Genomic DNA, 26219 nt, shown 5'->3' with positions numbered 1-26219 from the left:
AGCTGCAGTGTAAGAAAACTTCTGTACTGGCCAATGTTTTGTGAAAGATGTGTGGTAAGGTTTTCATCTTGTGAGGGGAGCTAGGGAAGAGAAAAAAGTGCAGCTTAGCAAACAGAGACTGGGGCCAAGGGAAAGGAGGAGACATCAACTGTCTCTTCTTCCCAGCAAGTTACCTGTCAGTCAGTTGAAGTACCAAGCACCCGAGGAAGAGGAGAAGAGTTTATTACTAGATTTAACTTAAACCCTTGCCATTCCAGCCAGTCTGGATAGATATCGGCAGCCTTGTTGTGTACTTGCTGCAGAGCTTTAAATATGAACTTGTAAATACCACTGAAATTCAATACCTGCTGTTCTACATGATAGGGACTGACAGCATGGGTCAGATAAAATGTTCACCTAGTTAGGGGATGCCTGGGAAAGGTACTAGATCTGGATAAGCAAATATACTCTCCCAGTCAGCAGCGATTTGGGGTTTGGAGTATTGTTACTCAGAGGTAGACACAATTGAGGCAAAACTACTCAAAACTGGCAGTGGCTGAGCCCTGGAGTTCCTATCCTGCAGCTGAGCTTTAGCACATCAGGTGTGTTTATTTTCATTTGAGGCAAATAGCTGAAATACCCTGCAAACTAAACTATGGGGTTTTTTAGTCAATTGAAATAATTAGTTCTGTAAGATGTAATGTCATAATTAAGCAAGCCTTAAAATGTAATGAAAGAATTTCTTCAAGTGTATGTTAAAGTGCAAGAAACCTAATGAAGGGCTATACACACAGGTGTTCAACTGCTTTGTTTGTGGGTTTTTTTCTTCTCCAATTTACAACCACTGGCAACATATTCCCATAAGAAGGGAATGATGGGGCAGTCAGGTGTGTTTTCCCATGAAGAACAGGGAACAAAGGAGTAAAGTCACTCAGGTATGGTGGATGGTATGAGGCCAGTAAACATTTTTGCTCACAAAAAAAATAAATCTAAAAGACAGACCTTACTGAGAATTGATTTCTTAACAAAGTGGGTTTTTTTTACCTGATTCCAAATTTCATATGTTAAAATACAAGAAACTCTACAGATGTCTACAGAGACAGAGGGAACGATGTGTGAGCAATAGATACACAGCAGTGGGGATAGTTTATTCCTAATACAGAGTTGTGGTCTTTTGTGTCTGCAGGGTTTCACAGGCAGTAATTAGCTCCTTGGCTCTAGGAAAGCAGAAATTCAAATTGTTTGGGGTTTGTTTTTTTTGTTTACCCTCTCTCTCACTTTCTTCTGAACTGGTGTCATGCTCTGGACTAAATGATCTTGTTTGGTCTTCATCTACACTGAAGTTCAAAAACACTGTGAGGGGGCTTTATCAGTGTTCCTGTTTCCTACAGTTTCTGTCTCCTGCTGTAGCTTCTGCTGCTGCTTGAAATCTTCACCAGTCTGTTCCTTTGCAATGATGGCTGATTTCTGCAAATGTCGAGGGGCAACATGTGGAGGAAAATGAGAGAGATCTGAAAGGGTACAGCTTGAATAAAAGACTTCGTTGCAAATAACATGAAACTACTATTTGTATTTTTTTTTATACTTCACCCAGATTCTGAGAGAGCATGCCAGTAGTTTTATATATATGCCTGTGTATATATGTGCATTTGTGTCTATGCATGTGTGTGTATAAATATATTGAAAGTGATATTAATGTATATGAATTTGGGAACAGTGTTTATCAGTTCACTGCGGTACAAAGTACGCTGTATTAATGGTAAGTGTTCTCATTCGTGGCCCAAGAAAAGATGTATTGGGGGAAAGAGCCAATATTGCCTCTTGTTTTGAGCATCACCCGGGAGAGGTGATGTACTGTTGTTGCACTATGCATTTCTCTGCTACTACTAACTTTGTTATCCCTTTAAGTGCAGCTTGCAAAAGGTGTGGGTCAGCAGAGCTGTCAGTAGCTTTGGGAGCAAGCTGTGCACGCAGCACTTAGGAAGTTTAGGCTGTTGAGAGAATGAGTTGTGTTCATTGAAAAATAGCACCATACCTGAGGGACAAAACCAGGACCTGGGACTCAGTCCTATGAGCTCGCAGTAAGAAAGCTCTTTCCTCTTCTTTTTTCCACACTTTTGACCTTTCCTGCGCTAGGCAATGTAAAATCTTTTCACTAAAAGAGCCATACCAGGTATTGGATGTGAGCTGATCTTATTGGCTCGGCTGGGTCTGCTCACTTGGCTGAGCAGGTGGGCAGCATTCATGGTCCTTGCAAAGTTGGCGACTGATGGAAGACCCAAAACTGCTTCCTGGCCAGCAATCTTCAGCAATTTTCAGTCTTCCACTTGCTGCTTTCCCCTTTTCTCTGAACTAATCATCTGACTTGTTCAGGGGAATAGCAAGTATGCTTCTAATGTTTTGCTTATATTCACTTTTAATTTACCATGATCCCAAAGGTAAGCAAGCTGCAGTGTTTCTATTTATGATCCTAAACAGCTTGCGGTATTGTCCTTACACTAGAACGGACAAAAAAAGAAGAAAAGAAGCTAAATCTAGTGAAACTTGCAGCTGTGAGTTACTGGATGGTGCTCTCATTGCTATCACAAGACTAATGTACCCTTCACTCTCCTGGTCTCCCCAGCATGTCCTCAACCTGTCATTGCCATGGCAGGTCTATTGCAGTTTGGAGCAGCCCCATGACTGGTGTCTGCAGTGATCAGACATGATTACCTCTGACACCTGCCATTTCCTTTCCTCTAAGAGAAATTGTGGTCATGATCCCCTATTAGACAGGGTCCTTGAAACACCAAATCACACAATTCCAAAGAAAATGGATTTCACAGAATCACAGAATTTAAAGCAGCTCCTGTCCTTGGTGTTCTTGGAAGGAAAAATAATGCCAGTTAAGCACAGCGCTCTGTCAGACAGTCTCCCTGACAGCTTGATACTACCCTTCTTTAAAAAAGGAAAACAAGAAAAACCTCTCTATCCATGCCTCCTCCCCAAAATAACCAACAACCCCAAAACCCAAACTTTTCAACCATGTATTACTGTTTTCTGGTGTTAGTTCCTTACACCTAGAGCAGCTTAGCTGCATGTTCTGTGTGTTTAAAGCGGACTACTCTCTTTCACTTGTTCTTTGACTTCTCCACTGCTTCTTGGCAGCTTGCCTATACCCATCCACCGTGTTGCTTTGATGTTTGATTGTTTTTTCCACCACAGCTCTCTGTCAAGCAATGCTTTCATACACTGCCTCTAGTACAAGTAATGCCGTAACCCCACTTTCCTAACCAATGCATCATTTGCTGGTTAGGGAATCCTTGTATACCTATCCTTAGGTAGTACCTAATTTATTGTTGTTTTATGCAAAAGGTTTTTTAATCTAAAATTGCTGTTACCAAGATGTACTGGGCTGTGATGGAGTTAACATTCTTCAGAGCAGCCCATATAGTGCTGTGCTTTGGATTTCTGTTTAAAAGAGTGTTGATAACACACTGTTTTGACAATTGCTGGGCAGTGCTTGCACAGTGTCAAGGCTCTCCCCGTTTGTCACTCTGCATCCCCTAGCGAGTAGGCTGGGAGGGGACACAGCTGGGACAGCCAACCCCAACTGACCAAAGGGGTATCCCAGACCATATGACATCATGCTTAGCAATAACATCAGGGATTTTGCTTTCCAAACTGACTTGGTCCAAGACTGTAAGGGCATCAGTCTGCTTGTGGGTGGTTGTAAGCGACTGTCTTTGCATCACTTACTAAACTGTCTCTATGTTGACCCATGAGTCATCTTGCTTCTGGTCTTCCTGTTCTTTCCCCTATCCTGCTGGGGACAGGGACAGTGAGCAAGCAGCTGTGTGGATGCTTGTGGAACTTTTTGTCTGCTAGACAAAAGTTCTGCCTACTTGTTTTGAAGTCATAGACTGAATGATTCAAGGGAAAATGATCACCTAACTTCCCTGACCTAGGGCTTGGCACAGACAGGGCCTTTGAGATCTGAATTGCTTATTTTTATAACAACTGACCCACACTTGAATATGACCTGCCCATCTCAGTGTGTGTCTTGAGTTTTGCAAACCTAGATGGTGTGGTGTCAAGGAGTGTTTTCTCTCTCCTTTTTCATATGCTTGACCTCACCATCACATACTAATTTCTTTGATATCTTTGTGATGAAGTTACTTGGGTGTCCTAGTTGCAATCACAACTCTGTATTACTTAAGCATAACACACAGGTGAGAATGCATGGTTCTTGCCCAGTTCTTTCCAGTTCAACTGGAATAAAGGGGGAAGAAAAGATACATATCCCACAGAGTGATGGGGACAACAGTAGGAACAAGGTGCCTTCTTCCTAGCCCCTTCCTTTTAGCTATTTCTGCTCTCTTCAGCTTTCATTGCAGATGACTCTTCTTTCATATTTAACATTCATCTTCACAAGCCAAGGCATCTCTCAGCCACCCTACATTTGTTTATCAACCTCCTCCTTGTCCTTTTTTTAAAAGTAAAGCTAAAACCATCTCACTCACCTTTGGTTCTGATGTGCTGTCTCAACCAAAATCCCACCTGGTCTCCCTTGCTGGTGGGTAACTGCTCTAAGTAGTTGTGATGTGTATCCTCTTTACAGAAGACACGCCATTGAAGAGCTGCTGCCTCCGTCAGTCCAGGGCCTTGTGAGGCAGCGCCATTAAACAAATGCTTTCCCAGCTCAGGGGAAACCTGGATCTGCCTTAATGGCATGTGAATGGCAGCGAAACATGCTGGAAAATAAGCACTCATGGCTTTTGATAGCCTTGGATGACTTGTGTCAAACCATCCACTTTCCTTCCATAGCAGAGTAATAGGTCTTGTAGATAAAAGAAAAGCTGTAGATACCACGTTGCTCAAGTTTTGTGAGGCTTCTGGTGCTGTCCAATGTCATATTTTCTTATGCAAGCTGGAGAGCTTGGTTTGATGAAACTATTAGCAGCCAGGCAGGCCAACAGTCAAGAAATAGCAGTTCACTGCAGCGTGGAAGGACCCAGGGAGCAAGACCATACTGGGATCTGTACTGGGTCTGACTCTAGCTGGTGTTTTCCTTAATAACATTGTGATGGGAGAATATGCTCATTAAATGTATAGATGGCATAAAGCTAGGAGAGGCTGCATGTGCATTTGAAGAGAAGAACAAAATTCAAAATTAATTTCCAGGGTGAAATTTGAGAGACAAAAAGTGAAGTGTTTCACCTGGACTGTGGTAACAAACACCAGGGAACCAGTAGCCAGACAGCAGTTGCATAAAAAGAGGAAAGGGAGATAGCTAGGGTGTATTATTGTGGAAGAGGAATACATTTTCAAGGGATGAATAAAGAGAAAGATTGCTCTACTCGATATCTTCAATGGAGTAACACAGGCAGTTTTCAGCATGTCTGGAAAGATAGAGCTCAGTTGGAGAGAGTGAAGAGGAGGCCAGTATGACTGGCCCGAGGTATGGAAAACCTGACCTTGGAGGAGAGGCAGAAAAACACTGAAGCTGTTTAGATTAGAGAAAAGATGGCTGAGGGTAGACAAAGTTTACAAAAGGTTGTTAGAAAGAGGGTTAAGGAATAATCTGCTCTCCATGTTTGTGGCAGATAGGATGAGGAGCACCAGGCTTAAACAGTAATCTCTGGTTGTGGTTAGACACTAGGAAGGGCTTTTAATGGTAAGGACTGCAAAGCGCTGGGACAGCTTGGCTGGGATGCTGTTGGGTCTTCCCTGCAGAGGCCTTTAGGAACAGGGTAGAGGGGGTGGATTAGACCTTGCCAAATTCCCTTCAGCCCCGTTTTTCTGTGTTTAACTGCAGTGAGGAACCGTTGCCTTGCTGGTGGTGGTGAGGCAGTCCCTCACCATTCCTTAGCTCCCTTCTTTATGGGACATAGGGAATGTTCTTAGCTGTGGGGGTGTATTTGTTCCCACCCTCCAGACAAAGCCTGTAGCACAGGTGCATCTTCATGCTCCTGGGGCTGAGCAGCTCCTGAGAAGCCTCCTGATGAAACTGCATTTATTGATTCCTGGACTAGCTTTGTTTTCCAGGACTGGTGTTGCTGAAGACAGCTTGACTTCCGTGGTTGTGTCTGTGCTCATAATTAAAAGTCAGGAATAGGTTCTCATTGACCCTTCTTTGGGCTGCCTTCCTCCAAGGCAGATATGTCTTGGAGAAAGCTGGTTAGAGCAGTCCAAAACAGAAAGGCAGTGATCTAAAAAATAAGCAGGGTGAGCAATGAGGAGTCTCAGCTTGATCTGGTTTAGCAGAACAGACATGCATTAGATCTTGCTTCTCCCCTGAAGCACATCCCTTCTTGTTCGAAATGCTTCCTTGTTCCTAGCTGGCAGGGAAGTCCATTGCCTCCCTCAAATTTTCAGCCTCTTTGACAGCAGATATTAAATTCCTTCAATTCCCCTGAGACTGTTGCTCTCAAAAACCCAGTCTGCAGTCCCCAATTATAGAGGATTTAAAGGGAGAGAGAACCATTGTGATGTAAAAAGAAAATAATGCAGAAAAAATGGAGAAGAGCAGTCTGGAACTACGGCTGGATGACCCCTGGGTTTAACTGCATCATATTTGGGTTGCATTATCCAAATGTTTTACTGAAGTCTCTCCTGCTTTCCTAGCTCATGTTGCTCTGCTGTCCTTCACTGTGGGAAGCTGTGACTTTGTCAGAGGGTAGCTGGTTCTGCCCTAGGACTCTGCCTCTGCTGTCAGCTCTCTCTGGCCATGTACCCCCCTGGACAGCACGGCTGCTGGGCTCAGGTTTCCCTCATTCAAGTAGCGCACCTGGCAGCAGAGCGTGGGCATGTTGCATGCAAGCAAGAGCAAGGGCAGGAAGAGCATGACATCATTTTCTATTAGCTAACAGTCCAAAAGCTGAGAGGTTTGCCTCCCCTTTTATACAATTTATATTGCATTGCTCTGTATTATCTGTTTGCTGTCTCATTGGTTTGCATACTTCACACAGGTGAACGTGGCTTCCTACACGTCTACCCATTTACATTGCTCTGAAAAGTACAAGTCGGTTGGAAGTATCCTGGTTTTACTAGTCCCTGCCTGCAATTACACATTTTCATTGGTATTTTTAGTGTTAGCACAGCTTCTCATACCAGATCTGTAGTCTTCTGCATTTAAGGATTCTCGCCAGTTGACATGCACACTTGAGGGAGTTAAATCAGCCCAAACCTGCTGGAGTGGTGTTGACTTTGTGTTTAACCTTCAGAAGTACCTTGCCCATTAGATTAACATGCAGACACAACTTTATTTGAGGCTCTTGTCTATTTTCAGAGTTCATTTTCCTCTGCCTTCATGACCTCTTCATGTCTTTTTTTAATTTGGACAAGTCCATACTTGACTGTTCTGAGGAATTTTGCCCATTTCAAGAGGGGTGGGAGATGCAGGACTTGGTGGTGGCTGGTTAGTAGGGAGTCAGCCAAGTCTGGAACTTTCTAGCTGCTTCAGGCAATACACCCTGCCCTAAGCATGAGCTAACACTAAGTGTATGGCAATGGTTCCTTGGAATAAGTAGAACTGTCTTGGTTTTCATTTGGATGTAGCCTGGAAAGTTAACGAAGTATTTGGCAGATAGAAACCAGGCTGCAGAGAACAGTTTTGATGGTCCCAGCCTGCATCTTGTAGGAGATCCGTGCCATGGAGCCACTTCTGTTGGCAGCACCAGCCTGCTGGGAAGGTGGCCGTCCTGCAGGTCCTGGGTGCCAGGGTCCCACACCTCCTGCAGGCCAGGGTGAAGTGGCTGAGAAGCATTGTGGCTGCATGCCGCTCTCCTGGGCACCTTCAGGAATTAGAAGTTCACCCTGAAGGAATGGAGTAGGCTGCGAAGAGAGAGTCTTTGGCTCCAAGACTAGAGTTGAGATGAGATGATGCTGAGTGACTCAACATAATGCTGCCCAGAAGAATTTTAATCTCTTAGCAAATGTAAGTGTTCAAACTGTTTAAGGCCAGAAGCAGTAAAGTTTTGACACTTGCCGCCTTCTTTGCATCTTTTTGTCTTGTTCAGATATTTGAAACCCTGACTGAATTAAAGACTGAGCTTCTGGTCACATTCCAGGGTCAGATTTTTGTCAGAAACTGCCTTTTCTTAGTATTATACATTTGTCTCATGCATAGAGACATTCACATGCACATGCTGAGCAAATAGACTATCTTTGGGAGCAATAATGAAAATAAATCAAATGCCCCAAGTTCATGCAGCCACTAGGCAGCAACTGAAAAAGCAGAGACATATCTTGTCCCCTTGTTTGTGGTATTTGAACAGCACTCAAGTGCAGCACACAGCTGTGGCTACTCCAAGGAAAACTCCCCTACAGCACATCTAAACCTCTGTGGCCACGTACACACCAGTCAATGAAATGCATATGGGAACTCTTTCTGGCTCTGAGACTGACTGGTGTGGAATTGCCTGTTCCCATGCTGTTATACACTCTTACCCCTCCAAAATGGAGAGGACACAGTTGAGAAATCACTCTGGAGCAGACGTTGCCTTCTTCAGTGAAACAGCGAAATGACTAGCTCAGAGAACAAGGGGACAGCAGTGTGTATTGCTTATCTCAACTTTAGCAAGGCTTTCGATGCTGTCTCCCATAATATTCTCATAGAGAAAGGGATGAAGTGCAGGCTAGGTAAGTTGATAGTGAGGTAGATTCAAAATTTCCTGAACAGCTGGGCACAAGAATTTTTGATTAGCGGCACAAAGTCCAGCTGGAGGCTAGTCACTAGTGGTACACCCAAAAGGCCTGTACTGAGGCCAATGCTGTTTAACATCTTTGTTGATGACCTGGATGACAGAGTGCACCCTTAGCAAGTTTGCTGATGACACAAACCTGGGAGGAGCAGATGATAAATGAGATGGTTGTGCTGCCATCCAGAGGGTCACCAGCAGTTCTAGGGAGCTGATCCTTCCTCTCTGTTCAGCACTGGTGACGCACATCTGGAATGCTTGGTCCAGTGCTGGGGTCCCCAGTACAGGAGAGATGTGGACTTACTATAGTGAGTCCAGTGCAGGGCCATGAAGATGATGAAGGGACTGGAGCATATCTCATTTAAGGAAAGGTTTAGAGAGCTGGGACTGTTCATTCTGGAGAAGAGAAGGCTCAGGGGATCTTATCCATGTGGATGAATGTCTGATGGGAGGAGTAAAGAAGATGGAGCCAGGCTCTTCTCATTGGTGCCTAGAGACAGGACAAGAGGCAATGGGCACAAAGTGAAACACAGCAAATTCTGTTTAAATTCTCTTTACAGTGCAGATGGTCAAACACTGGCACAGGTTGCCCAGAGAGGTTGTGGAGTCTCCAGTCTTGGAAGATTCAAAACCTGCCAGGACATGGCCCTGAGCAACCTCTAGGATTGTTGGGTAAAAGAAGTCTTTGTGAAAAAGAGTTATTGGCATGCTAGTAAATTCAGCTTGAAATGAAGAATACTTTTCCAATGAGACAAATGGCTCTTTTTTAGCAGTACTGATTATTTGTCCTATCTATTTTACCAGTATTTCGTACTGGACAAAGAAAGTTTAGCTTGAAGTGTGGGATACTTACACCACTGATGTCTGTAATGTCACTTTTCACAGAATGAAAGCTTCCAAAATGAGACACGGAAAAATTATTTACAATGAAACAATTATTTTAAACATATTCTTAAGGGTTTTTTGCCTACTTAGGGAACTACTCACTTTCTCCAAACTTCCAGATTCTTGGATGAGCATTTTCCCCATTTTTATTGCACTTAAACAGAAGGAAGGGAAAGTCTGCAGCTTGGCTGGTAAATGCTCTCCTGGGCTATGTTTTTGATTCATATTCCAGCTGCTGGGTCATAAGAGGCAGCTCGAATTGCAGAACAGACAGAGGGATTCCCAAGGGAGGTGGCAGCCCTACTTTTCCATCAGATGAGGGACCGAATGGGGCACTTGAGGGAGCTATTCACCTTCCCAAGGAAGCGGTGAGGAGAAGGAATATCCACCAGCCTCTAGAAAAAGAAACTAAATGAAAAGAATGCTTTTTAAAAGAAGTGACAATCATTTGTTTTAAGGAAAAACAGTGCTATTATAACTCTGCAAATAGAATCATTTGAAATACATAAAGCAGAGCTGTGCTATGGGTAGATCTTCTCTTGCTTATGCTGGAGTTAATACTGGAGTGAGCCTAAATGTTATTGAGGTAAAATATACTCATTATAGATTTTGAAAGTCTGCTTTCAAGATGTGAGGACTTTTTGCACAGAACTGTAGTGCATATAGCTACCTATACCTGCAAGTAGATGCTGTACTGGGAGGAGAAAGGGATAAAAAATTAATTTCAGTAGCAGGAGGACAGTGTCTGGTTCTCTTGATAATCAGAAGGGAAAACTGAGCTTGTTCAAGAGGAGCAGCAGCCTCACTCTAGGTTTTCCAAAGGTGCCTGAGATCTCCCAAGTCAGGCCCCTGTCCTAATTCTGTGCTTAAGAGGAGCCTGTCACTACTGATGATATGAGAGACTGTCAGTATTAGGCTTTATGCCTCTTTGATTTCAGAAGCTACGGGTGCCTGGCAGCTTATTTGGGTAGCTAAGTACCTTTAATAGACAGACCCTTTGCTCTTCATTGGTTTTGCTGTGAATGCCACCCAATTACTGAAGAAATGTCTGGTACTTACTGGGAGTGGGGAACACCAAATACCAGGAACAGAGGTAAGCCCTGCAGATATCTAGCTAGATGGAGATGTAACATGGTGGCCCTGGATGCCTGGGAGAGACCTCAGGGGTTTTGCATGAACACCCTCAAAATGCCAGTCTCTCCACTGGTGGAAAGTGAATGAAATCCCCTAAAAGTCAAGCCAGATTCTAGTTAAAGCAAACAAAAATAGCTAGTTAATGGACCTAAACTAGAGGAAGTCTGTCATACAGATTTATAAAGATATGTTAGGAAAACAAAAGAAAATTACATTTAGCTGATTTACTCTAAGATCATGTTTTCTCCTACTCTGCACTTGGCCATGCTTGCTTGCCCAGCTCACACTTTGCATTCTGAGACTGATTAAATATGCTACTATTTAAACCCTTCTTTGAGGTCTTCAGTGGGATCCCCTTTGGATTTAAATCTTCCCTGGGTTCCTCCTTCAACCCCACTTTTGATGGATCTTTAACCCATGGTGAAGGTCGTGCCTTCTCCATATGGGAAGCACTCATACTCCTGCGGCAGATCAGGTGTCCTCTTAGGTTCTCGATGAGATCATGACAAATCATTAATCCACAAAGAGCTGAAAGTTTTTTCTCTCCCTGAGAAGGCAAGGTGGAAATAGCAAGGTGAAACATCTCTAAGCTCTCAACCTTATGTTTCCTATTACTGTACAAGATGTCAGTCATACCTGATACAAGAAGTTAATGTGAGTGGTTTATTACTAGTTTCCTGCTGAGACCAGGCATGTTGGTACTCTCTTGCCTCATGGATGTAGCAACCAACTGGGGGTAAGTGACTTCTGGCCAGGCCATCTCTGTCTCAGAAGAATATATAACATGACAGAGGGGGACTGTCATGGCTTTTCTCCTTCCCAGTGCAGCCTCAGTCTTTGAAGTACCTGGGAGATAGGGACCCACCATCCTACTGCAGATGGGGACCAAGCATCTTTGTTGTGATGCTGGAAGGATGAAGGCTGGGAATCAAAACCCACCCAGGCAGATGTGCATGAGGATGCTGGAATTGTGCTCCACTGGCCTGGAAAATGAGGGCAAAAAGGTTGGTTCCTCAAAGAGCCAAATGTGCTGTTTTTTAAACAAAAGTAATTTCTTGGCTGTCAGTGACAGCTCCTATTTAGGAGGATCCTGTTTTATAGCTGCAAATGAAAAGAGCTGCTTGGCAGCTGGCCAGCAGCACAGCTACTTAATTTACCAATGAAAACTTTGAGGAAATGGGGAAAGTTTGCTAGAAAGCAGGTCTGCTGTACAGCAGACTGTGTTTCTTCTTTATGCAACTGAAAATCGAAGAAAAATTTGAAGGATCACAGAAATATATTTTGTGTTCCCAGATTTACTGAACTGTACAAAATCTAGCTGCTAGAGTAACTAGAATATGCGGAGCAACTCTGCATTACCTTTGTCCCTCTTCTCCTAAGTGCCTTTGTCCATGACTGACAGCCATGAGGACCACCTTGGACCTCCTTGGCTTTAAGGCAGTCAGGCTCTTGCCCTTTGTGTAAGGGTAGACTGGTTCTAGCCTGCTACATCTGGAGCCCTGCCAAATAAATATATAGATAAAAGGTAATTTCCTGAATGTCTCCTCTTGGGATGCATCTCACTGCCTGGAGAGCGAGTGAAAAATCTTCCCCATTGCTGAGAGCTCAGAGGCCACACCAGGGGGACACTCACATCCAAGCAACCAGGAAGAGACCATTTTATTAATGATGGTCCTTGTTGCTAGAGCATGCTTTCTTCTGGAGATTCTCCTCATAAAAACCACCCTTCATGCTGCCTGCTGACACCTGTCAGCTTTATGGACTTTGCAATGAGTCAGCCACCGAATTGGGCTTAGAAATGTAAATTTGCATTGGAACAATAATCATTATGTGACCCCATTGACATACATCTCAGTTGGCAACCCTCCTTAAGCATAGGCTCATGGGGCACTCCATATCCTCCTAATCTACCTCAGCTTACCCCAGCTGGTGGAAGAAATAAATTCTGTGTTTTTTTTTTTTTACCTCCCAGCATTAGCATTGCATGTTGTTTAATTACTGTTGATTTTGGAAGACCCAGGTACCAAAGTTTGTGCTCCACTTTCCTTCACAGTCAGCTGTGCCTTATGTCCCCAATAACTCCAGTTGCCTCCTCTCCACCCACGCCTATACCCAGTGATTTCTCTAAAACTTCTGCAATGCCTTTTGACATTTCTAGCCTGAGATTCTGCAGCAGAAGGAAAATTAAAATTTAGGGCAATATTAAGTTAATTAAACTTACCATCAAATTAATAACACAAGGAGTACTGTGCAGACTACATTATTCATTTTTCATGTTTTGTTCAGTAAAAACTCCATTTTTAATGCGCTTAGCATTACTGGAGAATTTCTACCCTGCTATGCTAGAGTTTCACGGCACATAGCGTTTCTGGGGTTCTGTATGTAAAGTCAATGTAATTTTCACTCAAGTGGTAAAACATGCAAAATTAATTAAAAAAAATGAGAAATCTCTGGTTTCTGGGAAAGAAAAAATCAGTCAAACATGGGGGACAAAATTCCTATATGGTTAAATGAATTAATTTTAATTCATCACCTTTCCTATTTTCTCGTTTCCTAGAACTCCTGCTATTCTCCTCAGCACCAGTTTTGTCCATAGACAAAGTGACAGTTCACCTCTTTAAGGTTTTTCTAAGGGTCTCGGTGCTGAAACCTTGCTGCACCATTGTGGCACATCCCACTATTATCTGTACAGCTCTGCTCCTGACTACACTGCACAAAGTCATTATTTATTAATAATGCAATGAAATACTACATGGTATAAGGTTAGGACTGTGAGGTTGTGTGCTCCTTAGGACTGTGATTTTTTCTTTAAGCGCAGCCAAGTAATAGCTAAATGACATGGTTCAAAGAACTATGGATCTTCCATTCCAAGGGGACTGTGGATTATGCGCTGAAAGAACTAGCGCAAAATGAAATTATGGGCACAATAACCCAATGCATGCTTTGGAAAGAGGCAGTGGGAATGTAGCTTCCCTTGGAGAAAGGAAGGAAATTAATGAAAACTGAAAACATGGCATAGAGACAGCATTATTAAGAAATAAGGCATAAGTAAGGAATCATTAGGAAATGTGCAGCTATGGCTGCAACACAGCACAAGGGAGAAAGGGAGATCAAATGAGCATATTAGGTGCTTCCTTGCTTAATTGCTACATGTATTAAAGGTTATTGTTACAGGAATGGGTAGACCTTCAAGGAAAAGCTGCTGCTGGATGAGAGTGTTGAGTTTCACTTTAGTGTTCAAACTTAGTGCCTTTCCTGGTGCAACGTGCAGAGATGCAATCAAACTAGCAAAGCCTTCTTCTTGCTAAATCCCTCTGCTCAGAGGAAGAAAGGACCAGGTACCTCAATCTCTGTGGAAAAGCACTCACCCAAACTCCTCAGGATTGCTGTTATCACCCTATGAGTCTTGATAATTTCTTGTATGTGAACCTTCATTCCTCTGAGTTTTTCCAGATACCATCTAGGTTTGACAGGAGGACAAAAAAAAAGATCACTCACTTAATAGTGCATGAAATATTCTGATGCCTTGCTATTAAAAGAGAAGTAGTTTGAAAGAGACCTACGCATCCAGCATGCTGAGTCTGTGGGTCAGTGCTGAACCTGCTGGGGAAGAGGTGGCTGTGGGCAAAGATCCCCAGCATCTGTGGTGGGTGAAGCTGGAAAAGGAGGAGGAATGCTGCAGTTGCTGCAGTTGGCTTTCCCCCACCCAGCTGCCTTTCATTTGGGAACCTGTGGCTGGTATCAGCTCAACTGAGGAACTGTGATGGCATCCAAAGAGCCTTGAGCACAGTGGAGACCCTTCCCTACACCCTGTTCAAGCTGCAAGGTGAAGAGGGGCTTCTGCAATACCATTCTTCTGCCTTCAATCTACTCTCTCCACTGGGGCTAGATCTCCCAGATTATGGGCCATTTGTGTCTGTGGAGAAGTGCAAAGGTGCTGCAGACAGTCCAGCAGGGTTGGATTGATTTAGAGGTGAGACTGCATTAGATGTTGGGTTTGCCAGAGCTGGAAAACAGCTTTTTGCTGCAATACATGTCCATGTGAGTGCTTATGCATGAAGCCTTCTGCATCCAGGACAAGAAGACATCATGTTCACTTCTACTCTTTATCTTTTCCTCCCTTTCATCCTTCCTCTACCTCCTTCTGCCGTCTGCCCCATTTATGTTCAGCAAAGTCTTGCATTTACAATATTATTTTCCTGACAGCTGGAAATAATGTCTAAAATCTGCATTTTTTTAAAAAAATGCAACAAGCACACACTCATTCAGGAGAGCTAAGGTTATTCTTCTAGACCAGAAGAATAGACCAAAGACTTCTTTATTTCCTTTTAAAGCAGAGTCTTTTCTAGTTCTCAGACACTTCATGAATTTTTATCTTCTATACTGGCATTCCTGTAGCACGATGGTTGGTAGACCTTGCCAACATGCTTCAAGCCAGAAGCCTGGGGAGCATCTTTAGCATCAAAAATAAAACTCTGTTCCTGTGGCTGTTTGAAGAAAGGTGTGAAAAGCGGACTTTGGTAGTGTGATATTCAAGTGCTGGAGTGCCCAGAACAGAGCTGCTGTCTCCAGGAGGAGAATTCACAAGGCTGAGTGACACCTAACCAGTGAAGGAGGGAGAGCTGGGTGCCTCAAAGCAGGATTAGCATTCTTCATCAGTCTGAGTGGGGAAATGAGAAAGAACTGAAAGTATTCCTGAAATAACTGTCTACCTGCTACTGTGGTATTTATACCATCTCTTTGATATCTGTAAGCTGGGGCCTTCTCTTCTCTTTAGAAGAGATGGTGTGAGAAAATATTAAATACTTTTTAGTAACTTATTTAGGTTCCTGCTCAGGAAATAAGAGACATGGTTTCTAAGTCATCTTTAATCTGAAAAGGCTTGAATTTATGTTGCCCCTTTCTCATTTTTACTAAACCTTGCAGACAACAATAACTAAAAAAAAAATCCACCCAAGGCTAGTCATTTACCCCATGGAAAAGGCTGGCTCCAAAAGCTGATAATGTTGCAACTATACAGAGATTTCAGGAGATGGAGACCTGTGATAGCAGGAGACTAAAGGTGCCTTCAGGAGATCTCTCTCCTGTGTTCTCAACCAAGTCCAGACCTTCCTCAACATCCACATCCATCAGGATGTTTAACCCAAAACCTGAGAGTTCTCAGTCCTAAGGGGATAGGACAGGACAACTAAGAAGACACAGAATATGGTACAGGGTACAGTGCTGGAATGAGGGTTTGGCTTCAGAGTTGCCATGGGTCTGAGCAAGAGCTGTTGTCTTATATGACTGCAAGCTGGACCCTTGCACATTAGGAAGATACTGCTGACAGCTGCTTGGAGATACTGACCCTGTCACAGGTACCTGCTGGGGTCAGGAAGGAGCTGGAGCTGGGAGGTTCTTCTGCATTTGCAGCTCCTGTGCCCTTTGCTGGTTGCTCAGGCTTGCAAGGCAACTCTTGTGTTCCCCAAGTACTGAGCTCCCTCTGAGCAGAGAGCACCAGCCACATCCCATGGCAAGAATATTTGCCTGAAAAGCAGCAACCTGGCTGTGGGTAGTGGTGGTACAGCAAGTGACCACACGCTGGCCTGCTTTGAGCACTTACACAGAGAGAAATTTTGCCATTGAAAAGTAAGATGAATGTAGCTAATGACACATTGATGTAGTCCCCAGAGCTTCTCAGCATCTTGTGCTTGAAAACATTTGCGTGACCATGCCTTCAAAACAGAGACATATTACACAATGACAACTCAAAAGGATTATAAAACCATGTTTAGTTTACAGCGTGCTGTGTGGGCTCACTGACCTATTACTCAGAGTGATATTTTTCATTTACTGTCCATGTAGCATGGTTTGATTTACAACGTGCAGCTTTAGATACCAACCCTGCCAAAGAACACAATCAGTGTGAAGTGGTCAGAAAAGCCACACTACATGCCTAGAAAGTGGGTCTCTTTCTTTGGACAATGGGCCTGTGGGGTAGATGTCTCATTGAAGGACCTGAGCACTCTCAGCATGGCTTCATTGAGGGGTAAGGGAGATCTGCACCTTCTGCATTTAGCCTGGAGATGAGGCTCTTACAACAGCAACTGCTTTGCCTTTTGCATTGTTGTCTGAGTAGTGTCACTGGGAGAAAATTCCAAATGGAGAGAGCTCGTGGTCATGAATTATACAATTCCCTGCTTTCACATTAGGACTCTACAGCAGCCATGGAAATCCAAGGCTGACAGTTCAAAGTGACTCTCCTGTGTCTCTTGTGTTGCAAACATGGGAAGAGAGGTGATGTTATGTACTCAAGTGGGCTGTTGGACTGAATAAATAGATGCTTTTAGATGCAAAGTTCATACAATGGCATTTGAGGATGTTATTTAGTAATAAATTCTGTGAATAATAAGACATCACTGAAAGCATTCAAAAGTCTACATAGTAACTCAGGATGAGGGCTTTGAGAGAGACTTGCAGCAATAATCATAAATGTCAGCACTGTTTCGAGGAGGCGGGTAGTGGAGGAGTGCCAACTGATAAGCTCTGGTTTTGTTTTTGCAATGTTTACCTTGTTTGTCTGGGTTGCCAGGCTGAAATTCAAGAATCAATCAGCAGGCTATAATGGATGTATTTTCATTATGTCACAAGGAGCCTCAAGTGTCTTTCACTCATGTATTATTCACAGAAATGGATGAACAATTAAGTCATCTACTACAGCATGCAAATCCCAGGATATCTGCACAGCTTAAAACTACACTGAGGTCCAGGCAAAGCCTCCACTGTCCCACAGTTGCCAAGGCAAGACAAAAATTTTGTGTTATTGGAGCAGTGTAACCACCTGACACGTTCCTTTTAACTCACAGAATCACAGAATCACAGAATCACAGAATCATCTAGGTTGGAAAGGACCTTGAAAGATCACCTAGTCCAACCATTAACCTAACACTGACAGTTCCCAACTACATCAGATCCCTAAGCGCTATGTCGACCCTACTCTTAAACACCTCCAGGGATGGGGACTCCACCACCTTCCTGGGCAGCCCATTCCAACACCTAACAACCCGTTCTGTGAAGAAATGCTTCCTAATATCCAGTCTAAACCTTCCCTGGCGCAACTTGAGGCCATTCCTTCTTGTCCTATCACTTATTACTTGGTTAAAGAGACTCATCCCCAGCTCTCTGCAACCTCCTTTCAGGTGGCTGTAGAGGGTGATGAGTTCTCCCCTCAGCCTCCTCTTCTCCAGACTAAACAACCCCAGTTCCCTCAGCCGCTCCTCGTAAGACCTGTCCTCCAGACCCTTCACCAGCTTCATTGCCCTTCTCTGGACACTCAAGCACTGGGAGACTGCTGGACACAGAGGTGACAAATGTCTGTGCTGAGAGGCCTTTGAAGTATCTTCAGGATGGACATTAAGATCCTTTCCATCTCTAAACAGTTCAGGGTACAGAGTCTCACTTTAAGAACTGAGCAGTCACCACTGAAAGACAGAGGATGCTTATATTTGTCTGCCAAAGAAAAGAAATGTTATGCCAGAACTACCTGTTTGTGTAACAGTGGTTGAGGCTAATGTTATATGAGGAACCCAGATAGAACTATTCCGAATTATTCCAATGTTTTCCAAGTGTTAGGAGAAGTGTTTCCCCATTTTTCTTTTATCTGTGCATTAAACGTTTATTCTACCAGGGAACTCGATATTTGCATTCATTGAAAGTCAGCTGGGAAGGGTTTATATGTATTTTCCAGGATTTCACATATAAAACCTTGAAGACGAATTCTCTGCACTGCTTTCTGAAAAGCCCATAAAGACAGGACTATAAACTGCATTTTGTGGGAGACATTGGCTGGTGTACAATGGGCAAAGCAGGGAGCATGCAGGAACAGCCCCAGTGCTTCCTCGGAGAGCTGGATACTGACCCTGCCTCTGCCAGAGATGCAACACATGAATGTTTTTTAGTCGAGCATTTCCCTGCTCACATGCTTCTTATTTTCTGGATAGCTGAACTGTGCCTCAGAGCCTGTATGCTAAGAGCTGAAACTCTGGTCAGTGGGAGATGGCTTTTCTCTGACTGTGCATGTAAAGTGCTATTTAATAGCAACTACTCAAAGATCCGACTCTGGGTCTCCCAACCTGAGGAACTGGAATTTGTAAATGTCCCTCAGTGCCTTGTCCTGTCGCTTCTCCTCCCACCTGTGAAATGGAAAAATGCTCCCTTGACACAAAGAGGCTTCATGCAAAGAAATCAAATGGGTTGATTCTTGTATTTCAGCCTGGCAACCCAAACAAATCAAATGGGATAATGATGGGTCCATAAAAACATTTTCGTAGTCAGAGGAAGGGCTTAAATACTGCGCTATGTGTCAAGGGGTGAACTCTGAGCAACAAGAAGAGACCAACATGTTGACTTCTGTTCATAAGCTGAATGCCATCGAGAGTGTGCAGTGAGTGAGCTGAGTGTTCTAAGGCAAAAAAGAGGCTAAGGCAAAAATTTTTTGATTAAATACTAGCACGACACAGGTAAACAGGAGGGGTAAAATGCAGCCTGCACAGGGCTGCCTTTGCTGTGTTATTTGCCAGAAATTCCCCAGGACACTGCGGCATGTTCCCTGGCTGTTCTCCCTTAGGGCAGCAACAGGCGCTTGAGGAAATGAAGCGTATCCTGAAAATAGTTTCTGGGTTTATTTACTTTGTGTTGACTTTGTCTGTGTTCTTATGGCTACAGACTGGCATGTGACTGCATATGTGTCTTTGGTTTTTTTGGACCCATCCACATCGGAAGGTTTTTTTCCCTTAAAACTACTCAGAGGTTTAGTTGTTTAGCTTGTTTGTTTGTTTGTTTGTTTTATAAAAACATGGTATATTTCTTTACCTTGGTGACTTTTGTTACTCTTTCCTTTTCCCAGTCACCATGACAGCACAAGGCTAAATCCCACTGAATTATTGTTTTCTTTGTATTTTACAGCAAGACTCATAACTCTCCAAATAAGGAAATGAAAAGGGGAAAGAGCTCATGGTTTCCATCTGTTGTAAAACTTCTCACTGAAATTGCTGCCCTATAAAGCTGCACCATGCTACAATTTGCTCTGAAACACTGCTTAAGAGAGGAGGAGGAAATGGACTGCTTTTACAGCATGTCTTTAAGGAAAAGGAAAAAAAAAAAGACAGACATTATTGCAGCCAGATGTAAAGATTTGACCCTGATTAAGGATGAGGTGGAAGAGTCCTCAAGGTCCTATGCGCGAGCCTTTACAGACTGCTGTCATTTTGAAATGTTGCTATGCAGTACACCCTGGCATAGTTTGACTACTTTAGAAACCACAAGTTTTCTTTCTATTTTTAATGCCTTTTTTTAAAAGTTACTAGAGTAGCATAGTGAATACTAATTTTTAAAAAAAGTAAGGAACACTTTAAGAATATGTTTCATTTTGTTCTAGGAAAGAAACGGTCTGGCTTTAGCCATCATGCTCCGTGGGCAAGTAGAGGGATGAAAACTGAAGTCATCCCTTGACATCACCAGCAAATTGAGACATGTCACTACCATTGCTTGATCAGTCAGACCCATGCTGGAATCCCAGGTACCATTCTGGAATCCTTTCAAAAAGGTGCTGGAAAAAGATATCAGAAAAGAATCTCCTCATGGGAGATTCACTTCACTAGCAACCACTGAACTCTGATTGCTACCAGACCAGTTTAAGGGCAGATTGGACTCTCTAGACAACCCACACTTAAAATGGACTCTCCTAACATAAATCTAATAATAATCCAGAAGAAGAAGCAAAGAAAATACAAGACCTAATTCCTTTTCCAGCTTTCTGTCTGTTGCCTGTGGTGACAAAGCATGTTGGTTGATGCATCCATTGCTACTTCTAAGTATGGATTCAAATGAGTTTGGTGGTATAAACTAGTATTCCTCAAACTTTTTGCAAGCCCTATACCTTTTCCACCGCAGCTGTCTTCTTGAGATAACCCTGCTACACCCTTTATACTTTTAGTTGCTGGCAGCAGCTCAGTTCCTTAAAGTGGGATAGGAGAGACAGTTGCAGAGGTGCACACTTGTTTCCCTGCTCTGGAGCAATACAGCTGCTACTGACAATCACTCAGCATAGCTTGATTTCCCTGGTTTTCTTCTCAAGGTTTTAATGACAGAAAGAAAAGTAATACTTTAATAACCGACATGCATACCTCTCAGAAGTTTTTATGACACCTCCGAATTTTTTCTTAAGATTTTTCTAATCTTCTGTGACTCACTTTGAACTTCTTTTGTGGAAGCCTTCAGGATTGCAAATCAGTGCTTCACTTTGCACACACAGAGCACCTGTATTACTTGGTGGGCTCCAGCCTCAGATGTTTGTTTCCATCCTTCCTGGAAGCTGCTCATGTGTCCTTTCTGCATTCTCTGGCATAGCAGAGCAGTGCATCCATCCTTTATAGTCCAGGCACAAAGACAGATTTACTAAAATAAAAGAAGTCATTCAAAGTTTGGGGTTTTTTTAACTATTCTGGATGGTCCAAAAGAACCCTATAGAAATATTTAAAAAAAACCCCTACGACAGTTTTCCTCAGGCCACCTCTGGCATACCAGTGAGCCAGACAAGCTAGTTTGTTTTCAGTTATTTCATTTTGAAAGGTTTCTCACCAGCAGTATTCACAGAGGTTCATCCTTCTCAGATTGCCTGAAACCAAATCAGAAGCTACTTTGTTGTTTAAGAATCATTACTTTAATATCTATCTCACTTAAAACACGTATTTACTCTCCAGTGGATCAAACTTAAACAAGTACAATGGAGCTTGAAGTAGAAGAACAGCATGAAGTCCACAATAAAACCATACCAATTTTGTGGAATCATGTTTTTGTTCAGGGAGATGGTTTGTGTTCACATAAAAGCATCTTTATTATTTTGTCTTTATATTCAGTTGCTACTGAAATGCAATTCACTCTTCTTTTCAGGAAGGTCAGTACTGCAGATCACTAAGCAGTGCCATATTAAAACAAAGCACCTGCCCTTCACAAGGAAACCTAGAGGTAGGTGTCAACCAGCATCAGAGTTTGAAGCAGTGTCTAGGGCAGTCTCCCTTCTCTCCCATCTCTCCCTTGACCTTTTTGTCAGTCAGGGAACTCATGCTGCAAGTTGATCTAACCCTTGGAGATATATTCCAAGTGCTGAGAGCTCTGTGTCCTTTCCCTCAGCCTGGCTTAATTAGCCTCATCCATTTCCCTCCAGTTCTCCATTTGCACAGAAGTGCACTGGCAAGCCCCGTGCCTAGTATGAGTTGATGTTCTGAACTGATTTGAGGTTAATTTCCTTTGTTCTGTGCCTCATAGTCATGTGAGTTGAGCAGAGGTATCATTAGGAACTATGCACAGGATCACTGATGATGCAGACTGGAAGGGACTTCAGGGGGCCTTTATTCCAACCTCCTTCTCAAAGCATGGTCAACATCAATTTCATATCAGACATGATTGATCTTAATCTTTTCCTTCACTGATTATTCTTCAAAAAAAATTCTTTGTACTGTTGAGACTGGTCATCTCCTCTTCATAAACGTGGTCAAGCACGCAGGACAGCAACAATTGCTATTCAGCAGCTATTTCAGTTGCATGAGTTAGATTTCCTACCTGTGACCCACTGGAGAGACTGACTTTTAAAGCAAAATGTTCACATCAGAGATGTAAGAATTGTCTCAAGTTGGCCACAAAGAACTGAGACAGCTGTGATAATTACTTGCTCTTGAAAATTTTGCACATCTCTCCCATAAAACTCCCATCCTCTGAGTTACTAGAGAAAAAATGCTGCAGGTTGTGTCAGGTCTTTCATTTCTTTTAGTCCCACACAGAGTGTTCAGAGGTGGTAAATGAAGAACTGTGTCTTACTAGGTACAGGTATAGATGGTAACTATTTTGAGAACAGGTAGCTAGTTTGATTCTGGACCCCAAACGCTTTACAAATTGTACATCTGAAGTGAAGTATTCTTGCAAATCTGGTGGGAAGAAGAAGCTTTGATTATATATAGTCATGAACAGTGCCCAGTAAAAAAAGCAGTTTTAATGTATTGTGTTGTTTCTAGCAGGCAATCTATCTCTTATCATAACCCCAAGACATCCATGTAATGAGGTCATGTTCAAGTATATGACCCTGTCATTTCTGCAAATAACTGACAAAATCCTATGCACACTTCTGCTATATCTCGTTCAGTAGGGAGCATTCCTGGTTTGATTAACCTAAGAGGGAAGCACTATTATCTCTGGGACTATTGTGCTATTCTGTAGAAGGGATTTTTCATTATACGTAGTAGATATTTTTTAAAAAAGACATTCTAAGCAAAAAAGAAGAGTTATCTTTCTTCCTCTTCCCTGTTACTTTTTCAGAGAGCAAAATTACATCCCTGACTATACAATTCCTTGCATTTAATCATTGCCAGGAGAGATGTTTCAAAAGGATGTTGCTTTTAGAACAAAAAAGAATGCAAGAGACTCCATATAAGACAATTCCACACTTTTTTGATCTATCAGCTTTGAAAAAGAAAACCTTCCAATGTGAAATTCACCCATTTCTCACCACATCTGCTGAGGCTCTGTGATTAAAGTCATTCAAATGAAGATGCTTTAGCTTTTTTGATTCAGAGCTGTCTCCATTTCAAGTGCTCACATGCTTCTTCTCATGGTATCTTCTTGGGTTTTCACTGACGTTGATCACCTACCAAATTATACCAGAGGACAAATACAACGATTTTGTGAGTAAGGTGGGTAAATCCTCTCTGAAGCTGATGAAGCTGCTGAATACCACCCTATGTGTTCACCTTGTTGTGAAGAACAGCTCTTCTGGGTTTGCATTTAACTGATGTCCTGTCATGCTGGCCAGGTCCTTTCTGCTTCTGGAAAGATGACACATCAAACAGCACTCTTACAGCAAAGCCATGGTAGTCTTACGGCACTTTCTGAAACACTGGAAATGGCTACTGAGCTGTTTTGGGCGAAGCCACATAGGTATGAGTTCCCACTGTAATCCCAGATAGGTGCAATATCTCTTGTAACCCTAGTGAAGTATTGCATCTGCATGCTTGTATGCTACCAAGAGATTTTAGAAAGCAGCTCTTCAGGATATATACATAAATACTAGTTTATCTTTTTTCACATCTGCACTTTGTACCTGTTTTTATGCTAGTAGTGGCCATGTTTTGCCTCCCAGTCATTTGCCCCAGGCACCATACAGCTGCTCAAGTATCTCTTGTTCTGCCATCTTTGACCATGTGAGAACTCTTCTCATTTTCTGCTTGTCGCACAACCACCGTATCTCTTCCCACAAGAGCCCTTTATCAATTTTCCATGAGGAACTCTGCAGGTCCTTTTATTGGTTCCTAACCTTTTCTGCTTTGGAATATCCGTGGTGCCTCTGCCCACCTGTGCATTCTCCCTGGCTTGCTGCCTGAAGGACAGGTCATGAGCCCTCCTCTCCCAGGTGCTCCCAAGAAAGGCTCCATGCTCCTCTCAGGGAACCTCCAGCAGGATTCAAACCTTCCCTGAGAAAACTCCAGGCTGTCCCTGCCTAGTCAGAGCTCAACAACATGTCCTACATGTGCATTACTCTCAGTTGTTCTCCTTCATTTAACTGAAGATATATGCAAAATGCTATTGAGGTCTCATTGTATTATTCTTCATTATTGATTATTTGTGTTATGTAGTTGAGAGAATAAGGGTGAAGAATAGCAGAAGAGTCTTGCTGTCAGACCAGTTAGTCCTGGAGTCAGAGAGATGAGAGCAGTGCTGAGAGGTTGAGGTTGATTTCTTGCTTACCAATCTGGGAAGTCAGAAGGCCAGAGAAAGGGAAGAAAGCCAAAAAAGAGAAAGAATAGGGACAGCCCTGGTTAACTTGATAGGCACAGGCTGGGCTCCTGTGCTCTACCCCAATGGAGTCAGACATAATTAACAGTAGAGATGTGACATTGTGCCATTATATGCATCAAACACACATACAATGCCTTTATACAATAAATTAATGAGAAAAAAGGCATCGCTTGGTCTTTTCTTTGCACAATAGCATATGGTTAACACTACTGAGAACAAGCATTTTTATATATATGAAATTCTTCAGAAGGAAATTTCCTACACAAATTCATAATATTGCAATGGCTGGAGAAAGAGATGGAATGTTTCAGAGCTCATATGCATTGCTAACAAGTGACCTTCTTTGTTAGCTGGTTTAATAAGACTGACAAACATAAAGATTTTGTGCAACTTCCCTACTGATAAATGCATGGGAAAAATGTCAGTGGTTGATGTGTTGTGGCAAAATGTATTCATCTTCTTTATAAGCCTTGAGCTGCCAGTCTTTTTCATGCACAGCTTGCAAGAACAGATTTGATTAAGCGATCCAAAAGGCTCAAGCCACTATATTAGTTTCTTTTTCATGAACTTTACTGAAGTCCCCCTGCTCAGGAATAAACACACTCAAACTGCCTTTTGAAAGGCATGAATGGCTAGGGCCAAATGAGTGATGTCAGACTACAAGAATAAAAGCAAAGTATGAAAAGATGCAATTTATCATACACATTGTAACCAGTCTCCTTGGATAGGCTCTCTTCAGCTTTCATTATGAAGATTCTAACAAGTGACTGTCATATTTCTACATTTAGTCTCATTTTTTCTTTTTTTTCCCCCCCTTTTTTTTTTCCCTGGGAACAGAACACCCAGAAAGTACATTTATTTTCTATTTAAAGTTTTTGCATGTTCCTTCCAGTGGAAGTCTGTTGAAAATGAACTAAAGACTTCTTGTGAAAGTTCATGTTCAGGACTTTACCACTTACCTCATGTGGACGTCCCCATAGGATTCCTGGTTCCATTACACAGGGTGCTATGTAAAATTGAAGGAGGACAAAGTAGTCTTCCTAGTTCATAAAATAAAAACTTATCAGCAGCTCATGAATCAGTCTGGCTTTTGGATACCTTTTGCACATATTGCCGTAGTTGTAATTACATTCCCCTAAACAGGCGCCTTCCTCTCCCCTCCCCACAGGTAACTTCTGGATGTTTAACAGTATCTCAAGGTAAATAGAGCAACGGAGGCAGGAATAACCTTCTCAGGCAGGCCACTTGTGCAGACACAGTCTGCTCTCTGTATGCCAGAGATTATACCAAAGTACTCTTGCAAACGGATTGGCAAAGCCCCAAAGGTCAAGCACTATTTTAATCTGAGGAAATCCAGATGGATATTACCTCTGCCTGATGTCAGTGCTGGATAAGACAGACATGGACATGAAGACTCCTCTTCCTCTGAAGACCTTTGAGGACACCTGCCTCATCCTCTGTGCTTTAGGTGGGGAGCTCTGGCACTTATTTTAGGGGGCTAATTCAAGCACCTACGATCTGGATGTGAAATGGATCCCTCCACTGCTTTTGTATTTATAACCAAGGGCAGTAGGAATGAACCAGCTGAGTCATATCCCAGCAATTTGAACCTTACTTCTACCTGGCAGGCTGTCTTGTTGCTATTTTGAAGCAGGTCAAACCCTTCTGGAAGCATTTATATGGCACCAATCATTATGCAATTCTGCATGCGAATGG

At 42.8% G+C, this 26219-nt stretch overlaps 2 long non-coding RNA genes across 3 annotated transcripts; both read right to left on the bottom strand.

Moving 5' to 3' along the window:
* Nucleotides 1-13802: 13802 nt before the first annotated feature.
* On the bottom strand, nt 13803-21311 carry LOC141920267 (uncharacterized). The gene is made up of 2 exons (XR_012622280.1): nt 20843-21311; nt 13803-14139 (listed from the first exon to the last, which is right to left on the bottom strand). It is a non-coding gene; the product is annotated as an uncharacterized LOC141920267 (long non-coding RNA).
* A 1086-nt stretch (nt 21312-22397) lies between these two features.
* Nucleotides 22398-25650, bottom strand: LOC141920266 (uncharacterized). 2 transcript variants are annotated; one of them, XR_012622279.1, is made up of 4 exons: nt 25463-25650; nt 23459-23533; nt 23218-23355; nt 22398-22639 (listed from the first exon to the last, which is right to left on the bottom strand). It is a non-coding gene; the product is annotated as an uncharacterized LOC141920266 (long non-coding RNA). The 2 variants fall into 2 exon arrangements; XR_012622278.1 differs by lacking the exon at nt 22398-22639 and having other exon boundaries at nt 23140-23355.
* Nucleotides 25651-26219: the final 569 nt, after the last annotated feature.

Source organism: Strix aluco, chromosome 2, assembly GCF_031877795.1.
Source record: "Strix aluco isolate bStrAlu1 chromosome 2, bStrAlu1.hap1, whole genome shotgun sequence".
Classification (NCBI taxonomy): domain Eukaryota; kingdom Metazoa; phylum Chordata; class Aves; order Strigiformes; family Strigidae; genus Strix; species Strix aluco.
The sequence above is the reverse complement of the archived record's forward strand: the minus strand, read 5'-3'. Positions and strand labels throughout refer to the sequence as shown.